Raw genomic sequence first — 25088 nt, forward strand, 5'->3', positions numbered from 1 at the left:
GGTCCGTAGTGGAATTAGGCTTAAAATGGCGAAAATTGAATTTTTGGAAAGTTTGACCGTGGGGTTGACTTTTTGATATTGTGGTCGAAATCTAATTCTGAAAATTTGAATACCTCTGTTATGTCATTTATGACTTGTATGCAAAATTTGAAGTCAATCGGACGTGAGTTGATAGGTTCCGGAGTCGTTTGTAGAAATTAGAAATTTTAAAGTTCATTAGGCTTGAATTGGGGTGTAATTCATGGTTTTAGCGTTGTTTGAGGTGATTTAAGGATTCGACTAAGTTTGTATCATATTTTAGGACTTGTTGGTATATTTGATTGAGGCCGCGGAGGGGCTCGGGTGAGTTCCGGGATGGTTTCAGATTATTTTTCCTTATTTTGCCCTGCTGGAACTGGTATCTGGCATGGTTCTTCGCGAACACGAAGGGTCTCACGCATTCGCGAAGAAGGAATTTGGGCTGCTAGAATTTACCCATCACGAATGCGAGCAAGGAAATGCGAACGCGAAGAAGAGACTGGGGAAGCCTACGTGAACGCAAGTGGGCTGGCGCGAACGCGAAGAGGAAAGGGAGATGGGGCCTGCCTGGCGCTAAGCCTTCGCGAACGCGGATCGTGTCTCGCGAATGCGGAGGGCAGAGGTAGGAAGGCACCGCGAACGCGATGAAGAGGTCGTGAACGCGAAGAAAGAACCTTGGCAGCATATTTTTTTGTGCTTCGCGAACGCGAAGCCATGGTCGCGAATGCGATGAAGGCATTTCTGGGTAGAATTAAAAGTTCCAAAACGGGGGTTTTGAGTTCATAACACAAAATCAAATTGGGAGCACGGTAGAAGGTAATTTTTGGAGAGATTCTTGCGTGGGTGTTTGGGGTAAGTGATTCTTATCCAGTTTTGATTAATTTCTATGATTATGTCTTTGAATCCATCATTTAATGGGTGAATTAAGTTGAAAAATTTAGAAATCCCTCTTGGTTTAAATTGAAGATTTGAGGGTCGAGTTGAGGTCGAATTTTGGTAAAACTAGTATGGGTAGACTCGTGGTGGAATGCGATTTCAGATTTTATAACTTTTGTCGGGTTCCGAGGCGTGGGCCCCACGGGACATTTTTGAGCTAAATTTCAAATTTTTATGAAAAATTAGTATTTTCTTATGGAATAAATTTTAATAAATTTTATTGACTGAAACAAATTATTGTGACTAGATTCGAGGCATCCATTAGCCTATTTGTGAGGCAAAGGCATATCAGAGTAAAGAATTTCACATTTTGAGGTAAGTAACAGTTATAAATCTTGTCCTGAGGGTATGAAACCCCGAATTTTTGTATCATGTGATTATTTTGGAGGTGACGTACATGCTAGGTGATGGGCGTGTGGGCGTTTACCGAGGGAATTGTGACTTGATCCGTCCCATAAAACTGTAAAGTTGAATAACTCGTTGTTAGCTATATGCTCTCTATGTATTGAAGAAATTTGACTGTAAATCATGTTAGAAATTATGCTTAGGCTATGTGATAGTACTATTGGGACCCGCAGAGGTCGCTTACTTGTTGAATTATTTGTTAATTGCTGTCTTGTTCTCAGTCATGATTTTACTTGCGTATCATACCTCAGTCCTTCTGGATTTTGTTGATACACTATGTTATCTTTGTTTGTGCTGATCTTGGTGATTTCCGAGAGCCGAGAGACTAAAGAGGTTGAGGACTGAGTAAGGCCGAGGGCCTGTCGGTGAGGTAAGGATACTATGTCACGTGAGTTATCCGTACAAGATATTATAGCACGTGAGTTGTCCGTGCAGCGCGTGAGTTGTCCGTGCGGATTATGGCGCTTGGGCTGTAGGAGCCCCTTCGGAGTTTGTACATCCCCAGTAAGCGCGGGTACCCATTGAGTGTGAGTACTGAGGACTGGGAGCCCAGTGAGTGATTGCTGTCCTGAGAGGTTGTACTTGCTTTTCATTTGTTGTTATACGTAGTTTCTATCTGTCATTGTTGTGAAATTTTCTGAAAGATTTTATATCCGGATTACATGAACTTGAAATATATAGAACTGATTTGACTTAAACTGCTAGATTTGAAAACATGTCTACTCTCTACTAGAACTACTGAAAGTGAACTATAACTATGTAGCTCGTCACTATCTTCAGTTCCTTATTTATTATTGTTATTTGCTAAGTTGGTTATACTCATACTACACCCTGCACTTTGTGTGTAGATCCAGGTATTCCCGGACATAACGGGTGTTTATCCATTCGCGCAGTTGATTTTCTGGAGGTTCTGAGGTAGCTACCGTGTTTCGCAGACCTTGTCTCTCCTTCTCTATCTCCTTATTTACTGTATTTTGTCTCAGACTATTATAGACCGTATTTTTCAGACTTGTAATCATATTAGATGCTCATGTACTCAGTGACACCGAGTTTGGGGAGTGTTTATATCTGTATTTGTGAATGTTTTTCCGCTGAATTTAATCATTATGTTTTTAAACTTAAAAGATATGGGAGTCTATTGAGAGTGTCGGCTTGCCTAGTATTGAGATAGCCGTCATCATGACGAGTGATATTTTTGGGTCGTGACAAGTTGTTATCAGAGCCTAGGTTTCATAGGTCTCACGAGTCATAAGCAGGTTTCGTAAAGTTCTGCGTATCGGTACAGAGACGTCTGTACTTATCTTCGAGAGGTTACAGAACCCTTAGGAAAATTTCACTTTCTTGTATTCTGTCGTGCGAATTTATTGATTCCGGAAACTAAATTTCTGTTATTTTATTCTCTCATAGATGGTGAGGACACGTACTACCGGATCGGACGCTCAGCCACCAGTTAGGGCCGCGAGAGGTTGGGGCCGTGGTAGAGGCTGGGGCCGAGGTAGAGGTCGAGGTATAGCTCGTGTAGCAGTTAGAGCAGCACCTGTAGTACCACCAGTTGCTCCAGCTCATGAGCAAATTCCGGATATAGTTGAGCCGGCGAGACCAGCTTAGGCACCAGCTGTGCCCATCGAGATTCCAGGCCTTCAGGAGACTTTGGCCCAGATATTGAAAGTTTGCACTGGTCTTGCTCAGGTGGTTTCGGCTCAGGCCATACCTGCCACTTCTCAGGTCGGACGAGGTACTCATACCCCTGTTGCCCGTACTCCAGACCAGCTAGTACAGGGACTTCATATACTAGGGGCACTACCAGCCCAGCCGGTTGCAGCTGCTCAGGCCCTGGTAGTTCCTGTTATGGAAGATGATAAGGAAAGGAGACTTGAGAGATTTGAGAGGCTTCGACCTCCACCATTTAGCGGTGCTAAGTCAGAGGATGCTCAGGGTTTTCTAGATAAGTGTCAACGGATGCTTCGGATAATGGGTATTCTAGAGACCAGCGGAGTCTCACTCACTACTTTTCAGTTTTCTGGGGCTGCCTTTAGATGGTGGGAGGCTTACGAGAGGCGTAGGCCGGTTGGTGCAACACCCCTTACCTGGCAGCAGTTCTCTAGTCTATTCCTGGAAAAGTTCGTGCCTCTGTCCCGCAGAGAGGAGCTACGCAGACAGTTCGAGAAACTTTGTCAAGGTGATATGTCTGTGACACAGTATGAGATGAGATTTTTAAAATTAGCCCGTCATGCTATCTGGTTGAATCCCACAGACAGGGAGAGGATCAGGAGGTTCATAGATGGCCTCACTTTTCAGCTGTGATTACTCATGACTAGAGAGAGAGAGAGTGTCTGGTGCTACTTTCGAAGAGGTGGTTGACATTGCTCGTCAGATTGAGATGGTTCGCAGCCAGGAGCGGGTGGAGAGGGAGGCTAAGAGGCCTCGTGGTTCAGGTGATTTTAGCGGTGTTCCTTCAGGGGGTCAGTTTTACCGCGGTAGGGGTCGTTCTTTCAGACACGCTCAGGCGACTCGTCCAGTTCATCATGGTGTATCAGCTAGCCACAGTTCTTATAGTGCTCACTCAGGCCAGTCTTCATTCAGTGCACTACCAGTGCAAAGTTCTCATCATGCCTCGTCCGCTCAGGCTTCTACAGGAAATTCTTCGGGTTATCAGGAGCAGCAGTTCCATTAGAGGAGGGGTTATTTTGAGTGCGGAGAATTGGGTCATTTCAAGAGAGATTGTCCTAGGCTGTTGAGTGGGGCTCTACAGCAGAGTTCTCGACCACCGACACCAGTACCCGCAGTTACACCACTTACCCAACTAGCTCGGGGTGGTGGTCAGGCAGCTAGGGGTCGCCCAAGAGGGGGAGGTCGGTCAGGTGGCAGTCAGGCCCGATTCTATGCTTTTCCTGCCAGGCCAGATGTTGTTGCCTCAGATGCAGTGATCACAAGTATTGTTTCAGTGTGCCACAGGGAGGCTTCTATATTATTTGTCCATGGTTCCACTTATTCATAGCTATCATCGTATTTTGCTCATTATCTGGATATGCCCTATGAGTCCTTAGTTTCACATGTTTGTGTATCTATACCGGTGGGCGATATTATTACTGTGGACCATGTGTATTGGTCGTTTGTGGTAACTATTGGGGAGCTGGAGAGTAGAGTTGATCTCTTATTACTCGGTATGGTTGATTTCAATGTAATCTTAGGTATGGATTGGTTGTCTCCATGTCATGCTATTCTGGACTGTCACGCCAAAACCTTGACATTGACGATGTCGGAGTTGCCAAAGGTTGAATGGAGAGGTTCTCTAGATTTTATTCCTAGCAGGGTAATTTCTTATTTGAACGACCCAACGTATGGTTGGAACGGGATGTTTTTCATATTTGGCCTTTGTGAGATATGTTGATGATGATACTCCTATTATTGATTCAGTACCGGTCGTGCGAGACTTTCTGGATGTATTTCCTACAGACCTACCGGGTATGCCACCCGACAGGGATATTGATTTCGGTATTGACTTGGTGTAGGGCACTCAGCCCATTTCTATTTCTCCGTATCGTATGGCACCTAAGTTAAAAGAATTGAAAGAGAAACTTCAGGAACTCCTTAAAAAGGGGTTTATTAGGCCTAGTGTGTCACCTTCGGGTGCACCAGTTCTGTTTGTGAAAAAGAAAGATGGTACTATGCGGATGTGCATCGATTACAGGCAGTTAAACAAAGTTAAAATCAAGAATAAATATCCTTTGCCACGTATTGATGACTTATTTGACCAACTTCAGGGAGCAAGGGTTTTCTCCAAAATTGATTTGAGATCTGGGTATCACCAGTTGAAAATTTGGATATTCTAAAGACGACATTCAGAACTCGTTATGTCCACTATGAATTTCTTGTGATGTCTTTTGGGCTAACCAATGCCCCAGCAGCATTTATGCACTTGATGAATAAGGTATTCCATCCATATCTTGATTCCATGCATAACACTTGGGTATTGTATTACAAAGATTAAGAGAGAAGAGACTTTATGCCAAATTCTCTAAGTGTGAGTTCTGGCTTAATTCAGTGGCATGCTTGGGATATATAGTGTCCAGTGGCGGAATTAAGGTGGATCCGAAGAAAATAGAGGCAGTTCAGAGTTGGCCCAGGCCATCTTCAGTTACTGAGATTTGGAGTTTTCTCGGCCTGGCCGGTTATTATCATCACTTCGTTTAGGGTTTCTTGTCTATTGCATCGCCTATGACTAAATTGACCCAGAAAGGTGCTTCGTTCAGGTGGTCGGATGAATGTGAAGAGAGCTTTCAGAAGCTCAAAATAGCTTTGACTACAGCTCCAGTATTGGTGTTGCCTACAAGTTCAGAGTCTTATACTGTGTATTGTGAAGCATCGCATATTGGTCTCGGCGCAGTGTTGATGTAAGACAATAGGGTGATTGCCTATGTATCCAGACAATTAAAGGTACATGAGAAGAAGTATCCAGTCCACGACCTTGAGTTAGCACTTATTGTTCATGCCTTGAAGATTTGGTGGCACTATTTGTACGGTGTCTATTGTGAGGTTTATACCGATCACCGGAGTCTACAGCATCTGTTCAAACAGAAAGATCTTAATTTGAGGCAGCGAAGGTGATTGGAGTTGCTTAAGGATTATGACTTTTCCATTCTCCATCATCCCGGAAAGGCCAATGTAGTGGCCGATGCCTTGAGTCGTAAGGTGGAGAGTTTGGGCAGCTTAGCATACTTACCAGTAGCAGAGAGGCCTTTAGCCTTAGATGTTCAGGCCTTGGTGTAACGACCCGGCCGGTTATTTTTAATATTATAACCCCGTTCCCCCATTTACTGCTCAATTTATGTCTTGCAATTGATTTATGACTTATCGGGTTGGTTGGTTCGGGTCCGGAAGGAACTCGGAGTGAAATGAGACACTTAGTCTCATAATTAAAAATTTAAGTTAGAAAAGTGGATTGGATATGGAACTATATGTAAACGACCCCGGAATGGAATTTTAATGATGTCAATAGCTCTGTATGGTGATTTTGGACTTAGGAGCGTGTCCGGAAAGTTATTTGGAGGTCCGTAGTGGAAGTAAGGTTGAAATGGCAAAAAAATTGAATTTTGGGAAGTTTGACCAGGGGGTTGACTTTTTGATATCGGGGTCGAAATATTATTCTGAAAATTTGAATAGTTTCGTTATATCATTTATGACTTGTGTACAAAATTTGAAGTCATTCCGGATTGATTTGATATGTTTCGGCACAAGATATAAAATTTGAAAGTTCAAAGTTCATAGATTTTGATTTTAGGTGCGATTCGTCGTTTTGATGTTGTTTGATATGATTTGAGGCCTTGAGTATGTCCGTGTTATGTTATGGAACTTGTTGGTATGTTCGGACAGGGTCCCGAGGGCCTCGGGTGAGTTTCGGATGCTTAACAGATCGAATTTGGATTTGGAGGAGGAGCTGAAGCAGCTAGGCTGCTGGTGTGATCGCACCTGCGCGAAAAAGGGCCGCAGGTGCGAGCTCGCGGATGCGAGGAATGATTCACAGAAGCGAAAATGCATGGGCTGTCCAGGCACCACGGGTGCGAAAAAAATCACAGCGGGAGTGAAGACCGCGGGTGCAAAAACAGTCATCGCGGGTGCGAAGTCCGCATGTGCGAAGAAATCATCGCAGATGCGAAGACCGCAGGTGTGAAGAAATCAGCGCGGATGCGAAAATCCTGGATAGAATGTTAAAAACAGAGGGGCTCCGAGTTTTGCCATTTTTGGACCTTCAAGCACGGTGTTTGGGGCGATTTTGAGAGAGAATTCAAGGGAAACTTGAGGTAAGTCACTTATGATCATTTCTACTCCATAATATTGAATTATCATCGACTAATCTGACTAGATTACATGTTTTTGAGGTGTAAATCGGGGATTTGAACTTAGGGATTTGAAAATAAGATTTGAAGATTTGAGGGTCTAGTTGGGGTCGGATTTTGGTAAATTTGGTATGGTTAGACTCGTGGTTGAATGGGCTTCCGAATTTTGTAACTTTTGTTGATTTCCGAGACGTGGGCCCCACGAGGTGATTTTTGAGCTGATTTTCGGATTTTTATTGAAAATTATTATTTTCTTATGGAATTAATTCCAATGAATTTTCTTGACTGAAACAAATTATTTATGGCCAGATTCGAGGCGTTTGGAGACCAATTCACGAGGAAAGGACATTGCAGAATAAGAATTTCACGGCTTGAAGTAAGTAACGGTTTTAAATCTGGTCCTGAGGGTATGAAACCCCGGATTTTGATATCATGTGATTATTTTGGAGGGACGCACATGCTAGGTGACAGACGTGTGGGCGTGCACCGAGGGGATTGTGACTTGGTCCGTTCCGGGAAACTTTAAAATTGAATAATTTGTTGTTAGCTATATGCTCTCTATGTGTTGATAAAATCTGACTGTAAATCATGTTAGAAATCATGCTTAGGCTATGTGATAGTACTGTTGGGACCCACAGAGGTCACGTACTTGTTGAATTGCCTGCTAAATGCTATATGTACTCAGTCTCAGTTTTTACTTGTACATTTTATCTCAGTCTCTGTTATTATTATTAATACATCATATCATTGTTGTTTGGGCTGATTTCATGATTACTGAGAGCCCGAGAGACTGGAGAGATTTATGACTGAGTGAGGCCGAGGGCCTGATTGTGAGATATTGATACTATAGCATGTGAGTTGTCCGTGCAACACGTGAGTTGGCCGTGCGCATCCTTATATTATACTATTGTACATGAATTAGCCGTGTTGATCCTTATATTATACTATAGCACGCGAGTTGGCCGTGCGGATCCTTATATTATACTATAGCACGTGAGTTGGCCGTGCAGATCTTTATCTTATACTATGGCACGTGAGTTGACCGTGCGGATCCAGATATTTATATTATGGCACGTGAGTTGTCCGTGCAGATTATAGCGCTTGGGCTGTAGGAGCCCCTCCGGAGTCTGTACACCCCCAGTGAGCGCGGGTACCCATTGATTGAGTAATGAGGGTTGGAAGCCCAGGGAGTGATGAGGGTTGGGAGCCCAGTGAGTGATTGTTGTTCTGAGAGGTTGTACTTGAATTCCATTTGTTGTTGCATTTAGTTGCTATCTGTCATTGTTGTGAAATTTCTGAAAGATTGTTGATATGCGGACTACATGAACAAGAACTGTATAAAAATTGATTTGACATTAAACTGCCAGATTTGATAGCATATCTATTCTTTTGCTGGGATTACTGGAAATGAACCATAACTGTGTAGCTCGTTACTATCTTCAGTTCCTTATTTATTATTGTTACTTGATGAGTTGGTTGTACTCATACTACACCATGCACTTCGTGTGCAGATCCCGGTATTCCCGGATATAGCGGGTGTTGATTCTTCCATATAGCTGATTTTCCGGAGATTCAGAGGTAGCTGTCGTGTTTTGCGAACCTTTTTTCTCCTTCCCTATCTCTGTATTACTGTATTTTGGCCTTAGACTATTGTAGACCGTACTTTTCCAGATTTGTATTCATATTAGATACTCATGTACTCAATGACACCAGGTTTTGGGGAGTGTTCGTATTTGTATTTGGGAGATTTTGTATTGTATTTAAATATTATATTTTTAAACTTAAAAGAAATTATGGTTTAATGACATTAATGACTTGCCTAGTATCGAGTGACTTGCCTAGTATCGAGATAGGGGCCATCACGACGGGTGTGATTTTGGGTCATGACAAGTTGGTATCAGAGCCTAGGTTACATAGGTCTCACAAGTCATGAGCAGGTTTAGTAGAGTCTTGCGGATCGGTACGGAGACGTCTGTTCTTATCTTCGAGAGGCTGCAGAACCCTTAGGAAAATTTCTCTTTCTTGTATTCTGTCGTGCGAATTTGTTGATTCTGGAAACTAAATTTCTACTATTTTATTCTCTCACAGATGGTGAGGACATGTACTACCTGATCGGACGGTCAGCCATCAGTGCCACCAGTTAGGGTCGTGAGAGGCTGGGGCAGTGGTAGAGGTCGGGCCGAGGTAGAGGTCAAAGTGTAGCTCGTACCACAGTTGGAACAGCACATATAGTACCACCAGTTATTCCAGCTCAGGAGCAGATTCCAGATATAGTTGAGCCGACAGGATCAGCTTAGGCACCAGCTGTGCCCATTGAGATTGCAGGCATTCAAGAGACTTTGGCCCAGATATTGGCAGCCTGTACTGGTCTTGCTCAGGTGGTTTCGGCTCAAGCTCTACCTGCCACTTCTCAGGCCGGGGGAGGTACTCATACTCCTGTTGCCCATACTCCAGACCAGGTAGTACAGGGACTTCAGATACCGGGGGCACTACCAGCCCAACCGGTTGCAGCTGCTCAGGCTCCGGTAGTTCCTGTTATGGCAGATGATGAGCAGAGGAAACTTGAGAGATTTGAGAGGCTTCGACCTCCACCATTTAGCGATACTGAGTTAGAGGATGCTCAGGATTTTCTGGATAGGTGCCAACGGATGCTCCGGACTGCAGGTATTCTGGAGACCAGTGGGGTCTCATTCACTACTTTTTAGTTTTTTGGGTCTGCACTCAGATGGTGGGAGACTTACGAGAGACGTAGGCCTATTGGCGCAGCCCCCCTTACTTAGCATCAGTTCTCCGTGGTCTTTTTGGAGAAGTTCGTACCTTAGTCCCCACTGATAGGGAGAGGATTAGGAGGTTCGTTGATGGCCTCACATATCAGCTGCGGTTACATATGACTAGGAAGAGAGTATTTGGTGCTACTTTTGATGAGGTAGTGGACATTGCTCGGCAGATAGAGATGGTTCATAGCCAGGAACGTGGAGAGAGAGAGGCTAAGAGGCCTCGTGGTCCGGGTGATTACAACGGTGTTCCTTCAGGGGGTCACTTTCACCGAGGTAGGGGTCGTTCTTACAGACATGCTCAGACGGGTCATCCAGCTCATCATGGTACATCAGCTAGCCATGGTTCTTATAGCGCTCACTCAGGCCAGTCTTCATTCAGTGCACTACCAGCGCAGAGTTCTCATCATACCTCGTCCGCACAGGCTTCTGCAGGTCATCCCTCGGGATATCAGGAGTAGCAGTTCCGTGAGAGGAAGGGTTGTTTCGAGTGCGGAGAATTTGGTCATTTCAAGAGAGAGTGTCCTAGGTTGTTGAGTGGGGTTTCACATCAGAGTTCTCGACCAACGGCACTAGCACCAGCAGTTACACCACCTGCCATGCAATCTTGGGGTGGAGGTCAGGCAGCTAGGGGTCGCCCAAGAGGGGGAGGACGATCAGGAGGCGGGCAGGCTCGATTCTAAGCTTTTCCTGCCAGGCCAGATGCTGTTGCTTCAGACGCAGTAATCACAGGTATTGTTTCAGTGTGCCACAGGGAGGCTTCTATATTATTTGACCCTGGTTCCACTTATTCATATGTATCATCGTATTTTGCTCATTATCTGGATATGCCCTGTGAGTCCTTAATTTCACCTGTTTGTGTATCTACACCGGTGGCGATATTATTACTGTCGATCGTATGTATCGGTCGTGTGTAGTAACTATTAGGGAACTAGAGACTAGAGTTGATCTCTTATTACTCGGTATGGTTAATTTCGATGTAATCCTGGGTATGGATTGGTTGTCTCCATGTCATGCTATTCTGTACTGTCACGCAAAAATCATGATGTTGACGATGCCGGGGTTGCCAAAGGTTGAATGGAGGGGTTTTCTAGATCTTGTTCCTAGCAGGGTAATTTCTTATTTGAAGGCCCAACGTATGGTTGGAAAGGGATGCTTGTCATATTTGGCCTTTGTGAGAGATGTTGATGCAGATGCTCCTATTATTGATTCAGTACCGGTCGTGTGAGACTTTCTGGATGTATTTCCTATAGACCTGCCGGGTATGCCACCCGATAGGGATATTGATTTCGGTATTGACTTGGTGCAGGGCACTCAACCCATTTCTATTCCTCTGTATCGTATGGCACCAGCTGAGTTAAAAGAATTGAAAGAGCAACTTCAGGACCTCCTTGAAAAGGGGTTTATTAGGCCTAGTGTGTCACATTGGGGTGCACCGGTTCTGTTTGTGAAAAAGAAAGATGGTACTATGTGGATGTGCATTGATTATAGGCAGTTGAATAAAGTTACAATCAAGAATAAATATCCATTGCCACATATTGATGATTTATTTGACCAGCTTCAGGGAGGGAGGGTATTCTCCAAAATTGATTTGAGGTCTGGGTATCACCAATTAAAAATTCGGGATTCGGATATTATAAAGACGGAATTCAGGACTCGTTATGGCCACTATGAATTTCTTATGATGTCGTTTGAGCTAACCAATGCTCCAACAACATTTATGCATTTGATGAATAGTGTATTTCAGCCATATAATGATTTATTTGTCGTGGTATTCATTGATGATATTCTTGTGTACTCACGTGGCCAAGAGGAGCATGCACAACACTTGGGTATTGTATTACAGAGGCTGAGAGAGGAGAAACTTTATGCCAAAATCTCTAAGTGTGAGTTCTGGCTTAGTTTGGTGGCATTCTTGGGACATATAGTGTCCAGTGAAGGTATTAAGGTGGATCTGAAGAAAATAGAGGCAGTTTAGAATTGGCCCAGACCATCCTCAGTTACTGAGATTCGGAGTTTTCTCGGCTTGGCCGGTTATTATCGTCATTTTGTGGAGGGTTTCTCGTCTATTGCATCGCCTATGACTAAATTGACTCAAAAAGGTGCTCCGTTCAGGTGGTCGGATGAATGTGAAGAGAGCTTTCAGAAGCTCAAGATAGCTTTGACTGCAGCTCCAGTATTTGTGTTGCCTACAGGTTTAGAGTCTTATACTGTGTATTGTGATGCATCACGGATTGGTCTCGGCGCAGTACTTATGCAAGATGGTAAGGTGATTGCCTATGCATCCAGACAGTTAAAGGTACATGAGAAGAATTATCCAGTCCATGATCTTGAGTTGGCAGCTATTGTTCATGCTTTGAAAATTTGGCGGCATTACTTTTACGGTGTCTAGTGTGAGGTGTATACAGATCATCGGAGTCTGCAATATTTGTTTAAACAGAAGGAGCTTAACTTGCAGCAGCGAAGGTGGTTGGAGTTGCTTAAGGATTATGATATCACTATTCTCTATCATCCCGGAAAGTACAATGTAGTGGTCGATGCCTTGAGTCGTAAGGTAGAGAGTTTGGGCAGCTTAACATACTTACCGGTAGCAGAGAGGCCTTTAGCCTTGGATGTTCAGGCCTTGGCTAGTCAATTTGTTAGATTGGATGTTTCCGAGCCGAATCGAGTTTTGGCCTGTGTGGTTTCTCGGTCTTCTTTATATAATCGCATCAGAGAGCGTCAGTATGATGATCCATATCTGCTTGTCCTTAAGGACACGGTTCAGCACGGTGATGCCAAGGAAGTCACTGTTGGAGATGACGGTGTATTACAGATGCAGGGCAGGCTATGTGTACCTAATATAGATGGTTTGCGTGAGCTGATTCTTCAGGAAACTCACAGTTCGCGGTACTCTATTCATCCAGGAGCCGCGAAGATGTATAAAGATTTGAGACAACACTATTGGTAGAGGCGGATGAAGAAAGATATAGTTGGGTTTGTATCTCGGTATTTAAATTGGCAATAGGTAAAGTACGAGCACCAGAGACCGGGCGTATTGTTACAGAGACTTGAAATTTCGGAGTGGAAGTGGTACCATGGACTTCATAGTTGGACTCCCACGGACTTTGAAAAAGTTTGATGCTATTTGGGTGATAGTAGATCAGTTGACCAAATCTGCGCATTTTATTCTAGTCGGTACTAATTATTCTTCGGAGCGGTTGGCTGGGATTTATATTCGTGAGATTGTTCGCCTACACGGTGTGCCGGTGTCCATTATTTCAGATCGGGGTACGCAGTTTACCTCACAGTTTTGGAGGGCACAGCGAGAATTGGGCATACAGGTTCAGTTGAGTACAATATTTCACCCTTAGACGGACGGACAGTCCGAGCGCACTATTCAGATATTGGAGGATATGCTACGTACTTGTGTCATTGATTTTGGGGGTTCTTGGGATCAATTTCTGCCACTCGCAGAGTTTGCTTACAATAATAGCTACCAGTCAAGCATTCAGATGGCTCCGTATGAAGCTTTATATGGGAGACAGTATCAGTCTCTGGTGGGTTGGTTTGAGCCGGGTGAGGTTAGACTATTGGGTACTGACTTGGTTCAGGATGCTTTAGAGAAGGTCAAAGTAATTCAGGAACGGCTTCGCACGGCACAGTCTAGACATAAGAGTTATGCCGACAGGAAGGTTCATCATGTTGTTCACATGGTTAAGGAGAAGGTTCTGCTCAAGATCTCACCCATGAACGGTGTGTTGAGGTTCGGAAAAAGGGTAAGTTGAGCCCTCGGTATATTGGGCCTTTTGAGATACTTAAGAAAATTGGGGAGGTGGCTTATGAACTTGCTTTGCCACCTAGTCTATCAGGTGTTCATCCAGTGTTCCATGTATCCATGCTCCTAAAGTATGTCGGGGATTCGTCTCACATTCTAGATTTCAGTACAGTACAGCTGGACGGTAATTTGAGTTATGATGTGGAGCCGGTGGCTATTTTAGACCGGCAGGTTCAAAAGCTGAGGTCAAAGAACATAGCATCAGTGAAGGTGCAGTGGAGAGGCCAGCCAGTCGGAGAAGCTACTTGGGATACTGAGCAGGAGATACGGAACAAATATCCACAATTATTTGAGACTCCAGGTATTATTCTAAACCCGTTCGAGGATGAACGTTTGTTTAAGAGGGGGAGAATGTAATGACCCGGCCGATCGTTTTGAATATTGTAATCCCGTTTCCCCATCTACTACTCAATTTATGTCTTGCAATTGATTTATGACTTATCGGTTTGGTTGGTTTGGGTCCGGAAGGAACTCAGAGTGAAATGAGACACTTAGTCTCATAATTAAAAATTTAAGCTAGAAAAGTGGACCTGATATGGACCTATGTGTAAACAACCCCGGAATAGAATTTTGATGATGTCAATAGCTCCGTATGGTGATTTTGGACTTAGGAGTCCGGAAAGTTATTTGGAGATCCGTAGTGGAAGTAAGCTTGAAATGGCGAAAAAATTAAATTTTTAGAAGTTTGACCGGGGGGTTGACTTTTTAATATCGGGGTCAAACTATTATTCTGAAAATTAGAATAGCTTCGTTATGTCATTTATGACTTGTGTGCAAAATTTGAAGTCATTCCGGATTGATTTGATATGTTTCGGCACAAGATATAGAATTTGAAAGTTCAAAGTTCATAGATTTTGATTTGAGGAATGATTCGTCGTTTTGGTGTTGTTTGATATGATTTGAGACCTCGAGTAGGTCCGTGTTATGTTATGAAACTTGTTGGTATGTTCGGATGGGGTCCCGAGGGCCTCGGGTGAGTTTCGGATGCTTAACGGATCGAATTTGAATTTGGAGGAGGAGCTGAAGCAGCTGGGCTACTGATGTGATCGCACCTGCGTGAAAAAGGGTCGTAGCCGTAGGTGCGAGCTCGCGGATGCGAGGAATGATTCGTAGAAGCGATAATGCATGGGCTATCCAGGCACCGCAGGTGCGAAAACAGTCATCGCGGGTGCGAAGTCCGCAGGTGCGAAGAAATCACCGCGGATACGAAGACCGCAGGTGCGAAGAAATCACCACGGATGCGAAGACCGCAGGTGCGAAGAAATCACCGTGGATGCGAAAATCCAGGACAGAATGCTAAAAACTGAGGGGGTTCCGAGTTTTACCATTTTTGGACCTTCAAGCACGGTATTTGGGGCGCTTTTGAGAGAGAATTCAAGGAAAACTTGAGGTAAGTCAATTGTGATCATTTCTACTTCATAATATTGAATTATCATCGACTAATCTGACTAGATTACATGTTTTTGAGGTGTAAATCGAGGGTTTGAACTTAGGGATTTGAAAATAAGATTTGAAGATTTGAGGATCGAGTTGGGGTGAGATTTTGGTAAAATTGATATGGCTAGACTCGTGGTTGAATGGGCTTCCGGATTTTATAACTTTTGTCGAGTTCCGAGACGTGGGCCCCACGGGTGATTTTTGAGCTAATTTTTGGATCTTTATGGAAAATTATTATTTTCTTATGGAATTAATTCCAATGAATTTTATTGACTGAAACGAATTATTTATGGCCAGATTCGAGGCGTTGGGAGACCAATTCATGAGGAAAGGACATTGCAGAATAAGAATTTCACGGCTTGAAGTAAGTAACAGTTTTAAATCTGGTCCTGAGGGTATGAAACCCCGAATTTTGGTATCAAGTGATTATTTTGGAGGTGACGCACATGCTAGGTGACGGGCGTGTGGGCGTGAACAGAGGGGATTGTGACTTGGTCCGTCCCGAGAAACTATAAAGTTGAATAAATTGTTGTTAGCTATATGATCTCTATGTGTTGATAAAATTTGACAGTAAATCATATTAGAAATCATGCTTAGGCTATGTGATAGTACTGTTGGGACCCACAGAGGTCGCGTACTTGTTGAATTGCCTTCTAAATGCTATATGTACTCAGTCTCAGTTTTTACTTGCACATTGTATCTCAGTCTCTGTTATTATTATTAATATATCTTATCATTGTTGTTTGGGCTGATTTCATGATTATTGAGAGTCCAAGAGACTGGAGAGATTTATGACTGAGTGAGGTAGAGGGCCTGAGCAGAGGGCCTGATTGTGAGATATTGATACTATAGCACGTGAGTTGTCCGTGTAGCACGTGAGTTGGCCGTGCGGATCCTTATATTATACTATAGCACATGAATTCGCCGTGCGGATCCTTATATTATACTATAGCACGTGAGTTGGCCGTGCGGATCCTTATATTATAATATAGCACGTGAGTTGGCCGTGCAGATCCTTATATTATACTATGGCACGTGAGTTGGCCATGCAGCACATGAGTTGGCCGTGCAGATCCAGTTATTTATATTATGCCACATGAGTTGTCCGTGCAGCACATGAGTTGTCCGTGCAGATTATAGTGCTTGGGCTGTAGGAGCCCCTCCGGAGTCTATACACCCCCAGTGAGCGCGGGTACCCATTGAGTGAGTGATGAGGGCTGGGAGCCTAGGGAGTGATGAGGGCTGGGAGCTCGGTGAGTGATTGTTGTTCTGAGAGGTTGTACTTGAATTCCATTTGTTATTGCATTTAGTTGCTATCTGTCATTGTTGTGAAATTTCTGAAAGATTGTTGATATACGGATTATATGAACAGGAACTGTATAAAAATTGATTTGACATTAAACTACCAGATTTGATAGCATGTCTATTCTTTGCTGGGATTATTGGAAATGAACCATAACTGTGTAGCTCGTTACTATCTTCAGTTCCTTATTTATTATTTTTACTTGCTGAGTTGGTTGTATTCATACTACACCCTGCACTTCGTGTGCAGATCCAGGTGTTCCCGGACATAGCAGGTGTTGATTCTTTCGTACAGCTAATTTTTTGGAGATTCAGAGGTAGCTGCCGTGTTTTGCAAACCTTGTCTCTCCTTCCCTATCTCTGTATTACTGTATTTTGGTCTTAGATTATTGTAGACCGTACCTTTCCAGATTTGTATTCATATTCATGTACTTAGTGATACCAAGTTTTGGGGAGTGTTAGTATTTGTATTTGGGAGATTTTGTATTGTATTTAAATATTATATTTAAATATAATACAAAATTTTCAAACTTAAAATAAATTGTGGTTTAGTGACATTAACGGCTTGCCTAGTATCGAGATAGGTGCCATCACGACGTGTGAGATTTTGGGTCGTGACACTTGGCCAACCAGTTTGTTAGATTGGATGTTTCCGAGATGAATCGAGTTTTGGCTTGTGTGGTTTCTCAGTCTTCTTTATATGATCGCATCAGAGAGCGCCAGTATGATGATCCCCAGCTACTCATCCTTAAGCACACGATTCAGCACAGTGATGCCAAGGAAGTCACTATTGGAGATGACGGTGTATTACGGATGCGGGGCAGGCTATGTGTGCCTAATGTAGATGGTTTGCGTGAGTTGATTCTCCAGGAAGCTCACAGTTTGCGGTACTCCATTCATCCAGGTGCCGCGAAGATGTATCAGGATTTGAGGCATCACTATTGGTGGAGGCGAATGAAGTAAGATATAGTTGGGTTTGTGGCTCGCTGTATAAATTGTCAACAGGTAAAGTTTGAACATCAGAGGCCGGGAGGATTGCTTCAGAGACTGGAGATTCCGGAATGGAAATGGGAGCGTATTACCATGGACTTCATAGTAAGGCTCCCACGGACTTTGAAAAAGTTTGATGCAGTTTGGGTTATAGTAGATCGGTTGACCAAATCTGCGCATTTTATTCCAGTTGGTACTAATTATTCTTCGGAGCGGTTGACTAGGATTTATATTCGCGAGATTGTTCGCCTACACGGTGTGCCAGTGTCCATAATTTCAGATCGGGGAACGCAGTTTACATCATAGTTTTGGAGAGCAGTGCACCGAGAATTGGGCACACAGGTTCAGTTGAGTACAACATTTCACCCTTAGAAAGACGGGCAGTCCGAGCACACTATTCAGGTATTGTAGGACATGCTACGCGCTTCTGTCATTGATTTTGGAGGTTCTTGGGATAAATTTCTGCCACTCGCGGAGTTTGCATACAATAACAGCTACCAGTCGAGTATTCAGATGGCTTCGTACGAGGCATTATATGGGAGACGGTGTCGATCTCCGATTTGTTGGTTTGAGTCGGGTGAGCCTAGGCTATTGGGTACTGACTTGGTTCAGGATGCTTTAGAGAAGGTGAAAGTGATTCAGGAATGTCTTTTGCACGACATAGTCTAGACAGAAGAGTTATACCGCCAGGAAGGTACGTGATGTGGTTTACATGGTTGGAGAGAAGGTTCTACTCAAGATTTCACCCATGAAGGGTGTGTTGAGGTTCGGGAAGAAGGGCAAGTTGAGCCCTCGGTATATTGGTCCTTTTGAGATACTTAAGAAAATTGGAGAGGTGGCTTATGAACTTGCTCTGCCACCTAGTATATCAGGTGTTCATCTAGTGTTCCATGTATCGATGCTCCAAAAGTATGTCGGGGATCCGTCTCATATTTTGGATTTCAGTACAGTACAATTGGACGGTCATTTGACTTATGATAAGGAGCCGGTGTCTATTTTAGACCGGCAGGTTCGAAAGCTGAGGTCAAAGACCATAGCATCAGTGAAGGTACAATGGAGATGCTAGTCAGTCGGAGAAGCTACTTGGGAGATTGAGAAAGAGATGCGGAGCAAATATCCACACCTATTTGAGACTCCAGGTATGATTCTAAACCTGTTCGAGGACGAACGTTTGTTTAAGAGGGGGAGAATGTAACGATTCGGCCGGTCGTTTTGAGTATTATAACTCCGTTCTTCCATTTACTGCTCAATTTATGCTTTACAATTATTTTATGACTTACCGGATTAGTTGGTTCGGGTCTGGAAGGAATTTGGAGTGAAATAAGACACTAGTCTCATAATTAAAAATTTAAGTTAGAAACGTTGACCGGATATGGAATTATATGTAAACGACCTCGGATTTGAATTATGATAATTCCAATAGCTCCGTATGGTGATTTTGGATTTAGGATCATGTCCGAAAAATTATTTGGAGGTCCGTAGTGGAATTAGGCTTAAAATGGCAAAAATTGAATTTTTGGAAAGTTTGACCGGGGGTTGACTTTTTTATATCGGGGTCGAAATCCAATTCGGAAAATTTGAATACCTCTGTTATGTCATTTATGACTTGTGTGCAAAATTTGAGGTCAATCGGACGTGATTTGATATGTTCCGGAATCGTTTGTAAAAATTAGAAATTTCAAAGTTCATTAGGCTTGAATTGGGGTGTAATTCATGGTTTAGCATTGTTTGAGATGATTTGAGGGTTCGACTAAGTTCGTATGATGTTTTAGAACTTGTTGGTATATTTGGTTGAGGTCCCAAAGGGCTCGGATGAGTTCCGGGATGGTTTCAGATCATTTTTCCTTGTTTTGCCACTACTGGAACTGGTATCTGGCATTATTCTTCGCGAACGCGAAGGGTCTCACGCGTTCGCGAAGAAGGAATTTGGGCTGCTGGGATTTACCCACCGCGAACACGAGCAAGGAGATGCGAACGCGAAAAAGAGACTGGGGAAGCCTACGTGAACGCGAGTGGGCTGACGCGAACGCGAAGAGGAAAGGGAGTTGGGGCCTGCCTGGCGCTAAACCTTTGCGAATGCGGCTCGTATCTCGCGAACGCGAAGGGTAGAGGTAGGAAGGCACCGCGAATGCGATGAAGGGGTCGCGAACGCGAAGAAGGAACCTTGGCACCACATTTTTTTGTGCTTCGTGAACGCGAAGCTATGGTCGCGAACGCGAAACCATGGTCGCGAACGCGATGAAGGCATTTCTGGGCAGAATTAAAAGTTCCAAAATAGGGGTTTTGAGTTCATAACACAAAATCAAATTGGGAGCTCGGTCAAAGGCAATTTTGGAGAGATTCTTGTGTGGGTGTTTGGGGTAAGTGATTCTTATCCAGTTTTGATTAATTTTCATGATTATGTATTTGAATCCATCATTTAATGGGTGAATTAAGTTGAAAGATTTAGAAAACCCTCTTGGTTTAAATTGAAGATTTGAGGATCGAGTTGAGGCCGGATTTTGATAAAATTATTATGGTAGACTCTTGGTGGAATGGACTTTCGGATTTTATATCTTCTGTCAGGTTCCGAGACGTGGGCCCCACGGGCGATTTTTGAGCTAAATTTTGGATTTTTATGGAAAATTAGTATTTTTTTATGGAATTAATTTCAATAAATTTTATTGACTGAAATGAATTATTGGGACTAGATTCGAGGCATCCGGAAGCCGATTTGCGAGGCAAAGGCATACCAGAGTAAAGAATTTCACGTTTTGAGGTAAGTAACAGTTATAAACCTGGTCCTGATGATATGAAACCCCGAATTTTTGTATCATGTGATTATTTTGGAGGTGACGTACATGCTAGATGACGGGCGTGTGGGCGTGCACCGAGGGGATTATAACTTGGTCCGTCCCATGAAACTGTAAAGTTGAATATCTCATTATTAGCTATATACTCTCTATGTATTAAAGAAATTTGACTGTAAATCATGTTAGAAATCATGCTTAGGTTATGTGATAGTATTGTTGGGACCCGCAGAGGTCGCGTACTTGTTGAATTATTTGCTAATTGTTGTCTTGTACTCAGTCATAATTTTACTTGCGTATCATATTTCAGTCCTTCTGGATTTTGTTGATACACTATGTTATCTTTGTTTGGGCTGATCTTGGTGATTTTCGAGAGCCGAGAGACTAGAAAGGTTGAGGACTGAGTAAGGCCGAGGGCCTATCAGTGAGGTAAGGATACTATGGCACGTAAGTTGTCCGTGCAGGATATTATAACACGTGAGTTGTCCGTGCAGCACGTGAGTTGTCCGTGCGGATTATGGCGCTTGGGATGTAGGAGCCCCTCCGGAGTCTATACATCTAAGTGAGCGCGGGTACCTATTGAGTGTGAATACTGAGGGCTGGAAGCCCGGTGAGTGATTGTTATCCTGAGAGGCTGTACTTGCTTTTCATTTGTTGTTGCACTTAGTTGTTATCTATCATTGTTGTGAAATTCTCTGAAATATTTTATATCCGGATTACATGAACTTGAACTGTATAGAACTGATTTGACTTAAACTGCTGGATTTGAAAGCATGTCCACTCTCTACTGGAACTACTGAAAGTGAACTATAACTGTGTAGCTCGTCACTATCTTCAGTTCCTTATTTATTATTGTTACTTGCTGAGTTGGTTGTACTCATACTATACCCTGCACTTCGTGTGCAGTTCCAGGTGTTTCCGGACATAGCGGGTGTTGATCCGTTAGCGCAGTTGATTTTTTGGAGGTTCTGAGGTAGCTGCCGTGTTTCGCAGACCTTGTCTCTCCTTCCCTATCTTCTTCTTTACTGTATTTGGTCTCAGACTATTATAGACCTTTTTTTTCAGACTTGTAATCATATTAGATGCTCATGTACTTAGTGACACCGGGTTTTAGGAGTGTTTATATCTGTATTTGTGAATTTTTTTCCGCTGAATTTAATCATTATATTTTTGAAAGTAAAAGATATGGGAGTCTATTGAGAATGTCAGCTTCCCTAGTATTGAGATAGGCGTCATCACGACGAGTGAGATTTTTGGGTCGTGACACCGATAGTATAATTTTTTTTGATATTTCATTATATTTTTACTTGTCGTAGCGGGTAATCTGTTTTGCTTTTTAGCTTATTGAACTCAATTTTTATGGACGACTACAGACAATAATCTTGTTAGTAATATATGCTCAGTGTAATCTCACATAGTAGAATCTAGGGAGGGTAGTGTGTACGTAGACCTTACCCCTATCTTATGAAGATAAAGAAGTTATTTTTAGTAGATTCTCGGCCCAGAAAAATATAAGCACAACCGTAATAAAAAAAAAAACGGCAAGAAACAATCGTGAGAATAGCATATTATCTTTTTAGTAATAGAGTAAAATGTCTTCTACGGTGTCAAGATATAGAAGTTAAACTCGAATATATGGATACTACTTAAAAAACAGAAGTGAAATTCAATTTGATAAGTATCAGATAAGTACTATATCACGAGGTGACAAGGCTTTAATGATGGTAATCAAAAGTCAAATGTAGGTGTATTATAGGCAGCTTAAAACTCAGACAAAAAAAGAAAATAGATAAAACACCTTTCAAAGGCAAGAAGTAGGATTTAGGAAGCAATATCACTCCCCTCTACATGAAGTTGAATTATTAACCGACTTGCATTAATGTTAGCAAATGTGGCTGTCACTGTTATATTAAATATTAATTCAAGAGTTTGGTAGTAATTACTCAAACTTAATTGTTTTATAGATTTTGTCAACTAACTTTTGAAACTAAGAAGAGCTTGATTGCAACTCTAGGCCTATTCATCATTTTATTACATGATCAACACAATTAATTAAAAACCACCAAGGTCCAATTAAGAAAATTAAAGCTTGTTTGAAAAACTTGTTTATCCTTTAGAGTTTTCATTTTTTTTATTTGATGCACAAGTGGTTCTATTTAACAATTTTCTGGCATAAATAACAATTTGGAAGAGGGGATATATAGGACATGACGATTCACAATTTGACTGCCTTTACATTTTTCCTTCATAAGGGCAAAGGATGATCAAGGATTTTGGGTTTATAAATTTTGAACCACAACGCATTTTGTTTATTGACTTCGGGATAGATGTTTTTTAAATATTAGATGAATATTTTAATATAAATACAGAATTTAAACCAAACTACTAATATTTATCGATTCTGTAACTTCTATTTATACGTATAATGTGTTTGGGAAATTTCTGTCTTTAAACTACATTAGGAAACCAAAAGTTGAAAAGAATGAACAAGGAAAACAGAGAATACTTGTATGACGCCAAACATGAACAGAAACACACATCACTTGCTTAATTTGAAAAAAGAAAATCAATCTTAATGAACTAGGTTTCATGACGTGTTACATTATTGGCTATTCTTACGTCATAAATCATCAATTTAAATATGAATTAGTGCTTTTTTTTTTGTTGGAGAGGTGAAGTTCAATTTTAGAAGACATATTTGTGTGAAGGTTGAGGTTGAAACGAAGGTTGTCCCAAAGAGGGAGATTGGTTTTATGTCCATTCAGGGGCGGCTCAACGGATATTGTGGCATAAGGCGAAATTATATTGAAAGGCCCTTAAATTTATTTTATAAACATTTTACCCTAACAACAAAATTTGCTTTATAAACAACAAATTAATCATTTAGACAAAAAATAGCGAATTTCAAAAAAAAAAAAAAAACTAGGAAGAAGAGCACAAATAATAAAGTGGTAGATTATCGGATGTTGAGGTCCAAAATTCAAAGTGAAAATTTTGATTTGGCTATCATCAAAATCAAGAAAAAGAAATAAACGTACATAACATTATAGCTTAAATTTTGAGCATTGATAGTATCAAAAATATTTACTCTTTCTAATCAATTTAAACGTTAATTGTAGTTCATCCTATTAATTAGTAGCACTTATTGATGAATATCTAAAATAAATTATAAATAACCTAATATAATATGTTGAAGTACACTAATAATGTCGTGTATATTTAATTTTTCGTGTGATAATGTACACGCCATTTTCATGAATTCGGACGACAGGCTACGAATCGCCTCAAATTTTTGGGCCCATAAAAATGACCTAATGAACAATATTCATTGCTTCGCCATGACTGTTCCTCATTTTTTAGTGTCTTAAGGTCATAAAACAGGAATTCAAGACAATTTTTAGTTTTTCTTGTGCTATTGCCCACGCTATCTTCATGAATTATGGTGACGGGCTCCGAATCACCTAAAATTTTGTGGACCTATCAGAAACGACTTAATGAATAATAGTTATTACTTCGCCATGAATGCTCCTTATTTTTAGTGTTTTAGGGCCATAAAATAGGAATTCAGACGATTTTCATTTTTTGTGTGCTAATGTCCACGCTATCTTCATGAATTTGGGCGACAGTCTCTGAATCGCCTAAAATTTTTTGGGCCTATAAAAAATGACCTAATGAAGAACAATCATTTCTTCTCGATGTTTGTTCCTCGTTTTTTGGCATTTTAGGACCATAAAACAGGAATTTCAAATGATTTCTAATTTTTGTGTGCTAATGTCCATGCCATCTTCATGAATTTGGGCGATGGGCTCCGATTCGCCTAAAATTTTGTGGACCCATTAGAAACGACCTAACAAACAGTAGTCATTGCTTCGCCATAACCGTTCCTTAGTTTTTGGTATTTTAGGGCCATAAAATGAGAATTCAAGACAATTTATAATTTTTCTTGTGCTAACATCCATGCCATCTTTATGAATTCAGACGACGGTCTTCAAATTGCCTAAAATTTTGTGGGCTCATCAGAAACGTCCAAATGAACGATACTTATCATTTTTCCATGACCGTTCCTTTTTGTTTTGGGCATTTCAAGCCCATAAAATAGGAATTCAGAACGACTTCCAATTTTCGTGCCCTAATGTCCACGCCAACTTCATGAATTCGTGCGATGGGTTCCGAATCGCTTAAAATTTTGTGGGCTCATCAGATACAAAATAATGAATGATAGTCATTATTTTGCCATGACTGTTCCTCATTTTTTGGTGTTTTAGGGTCATAAATCTGGAATTCAGGTTGTTTTCCAAATTTTCGAGTGCTAAATGTCCACGCCATCTTTATAAATTCGGGCGACGGTCTCTGAATAGCCTAAAATTTTGTGGGCTCATAAGAAACGGCCTAATAAAAAATAGTCATTATTTAGCCATAACTGTTTCCTCCCTTTTTGCCATTTTAGGGCCATAAAATAGGAATTCAGGACGATTTCTAATTTTTCACGTGCTAATGTCCATGACATTTTCATAAATTCGGGCGATGATCTCCGAATCATCTAAAAATTTGTGGGCCCATCAGAAATGATCTAATAAACAATGGTCATTATTTCGTCATGAATGTTCCTCGTTTTTAGCATTTTAGAGCTATAAAATAAGAATTCAGGATGATTTTTAATTTTTCGTGTGCTAATGTCCACGCCATCTTCATGAATTCGGGCGACGGGTTTCGATTTGCCTAAAATCTTGTGGTCTCATAAGAAATAACTTAATAAACAATAGTCATTGCTTCGTCATGACTG

This window comes from Nicotiana tomentosiformis, chromosome 6 (assembly GCF_000390325.3).
Source record: "Nicotiana tomentosiformis chromosome 6, ASM39032v3, whole genome shotgun sequence".
NCBI lineage: Eukaryota > Viridiplantae > Streptophyta > Magnoliopsida > Solanales > Solanaceae > Nicotiana > Nicotiana tomentosiformis.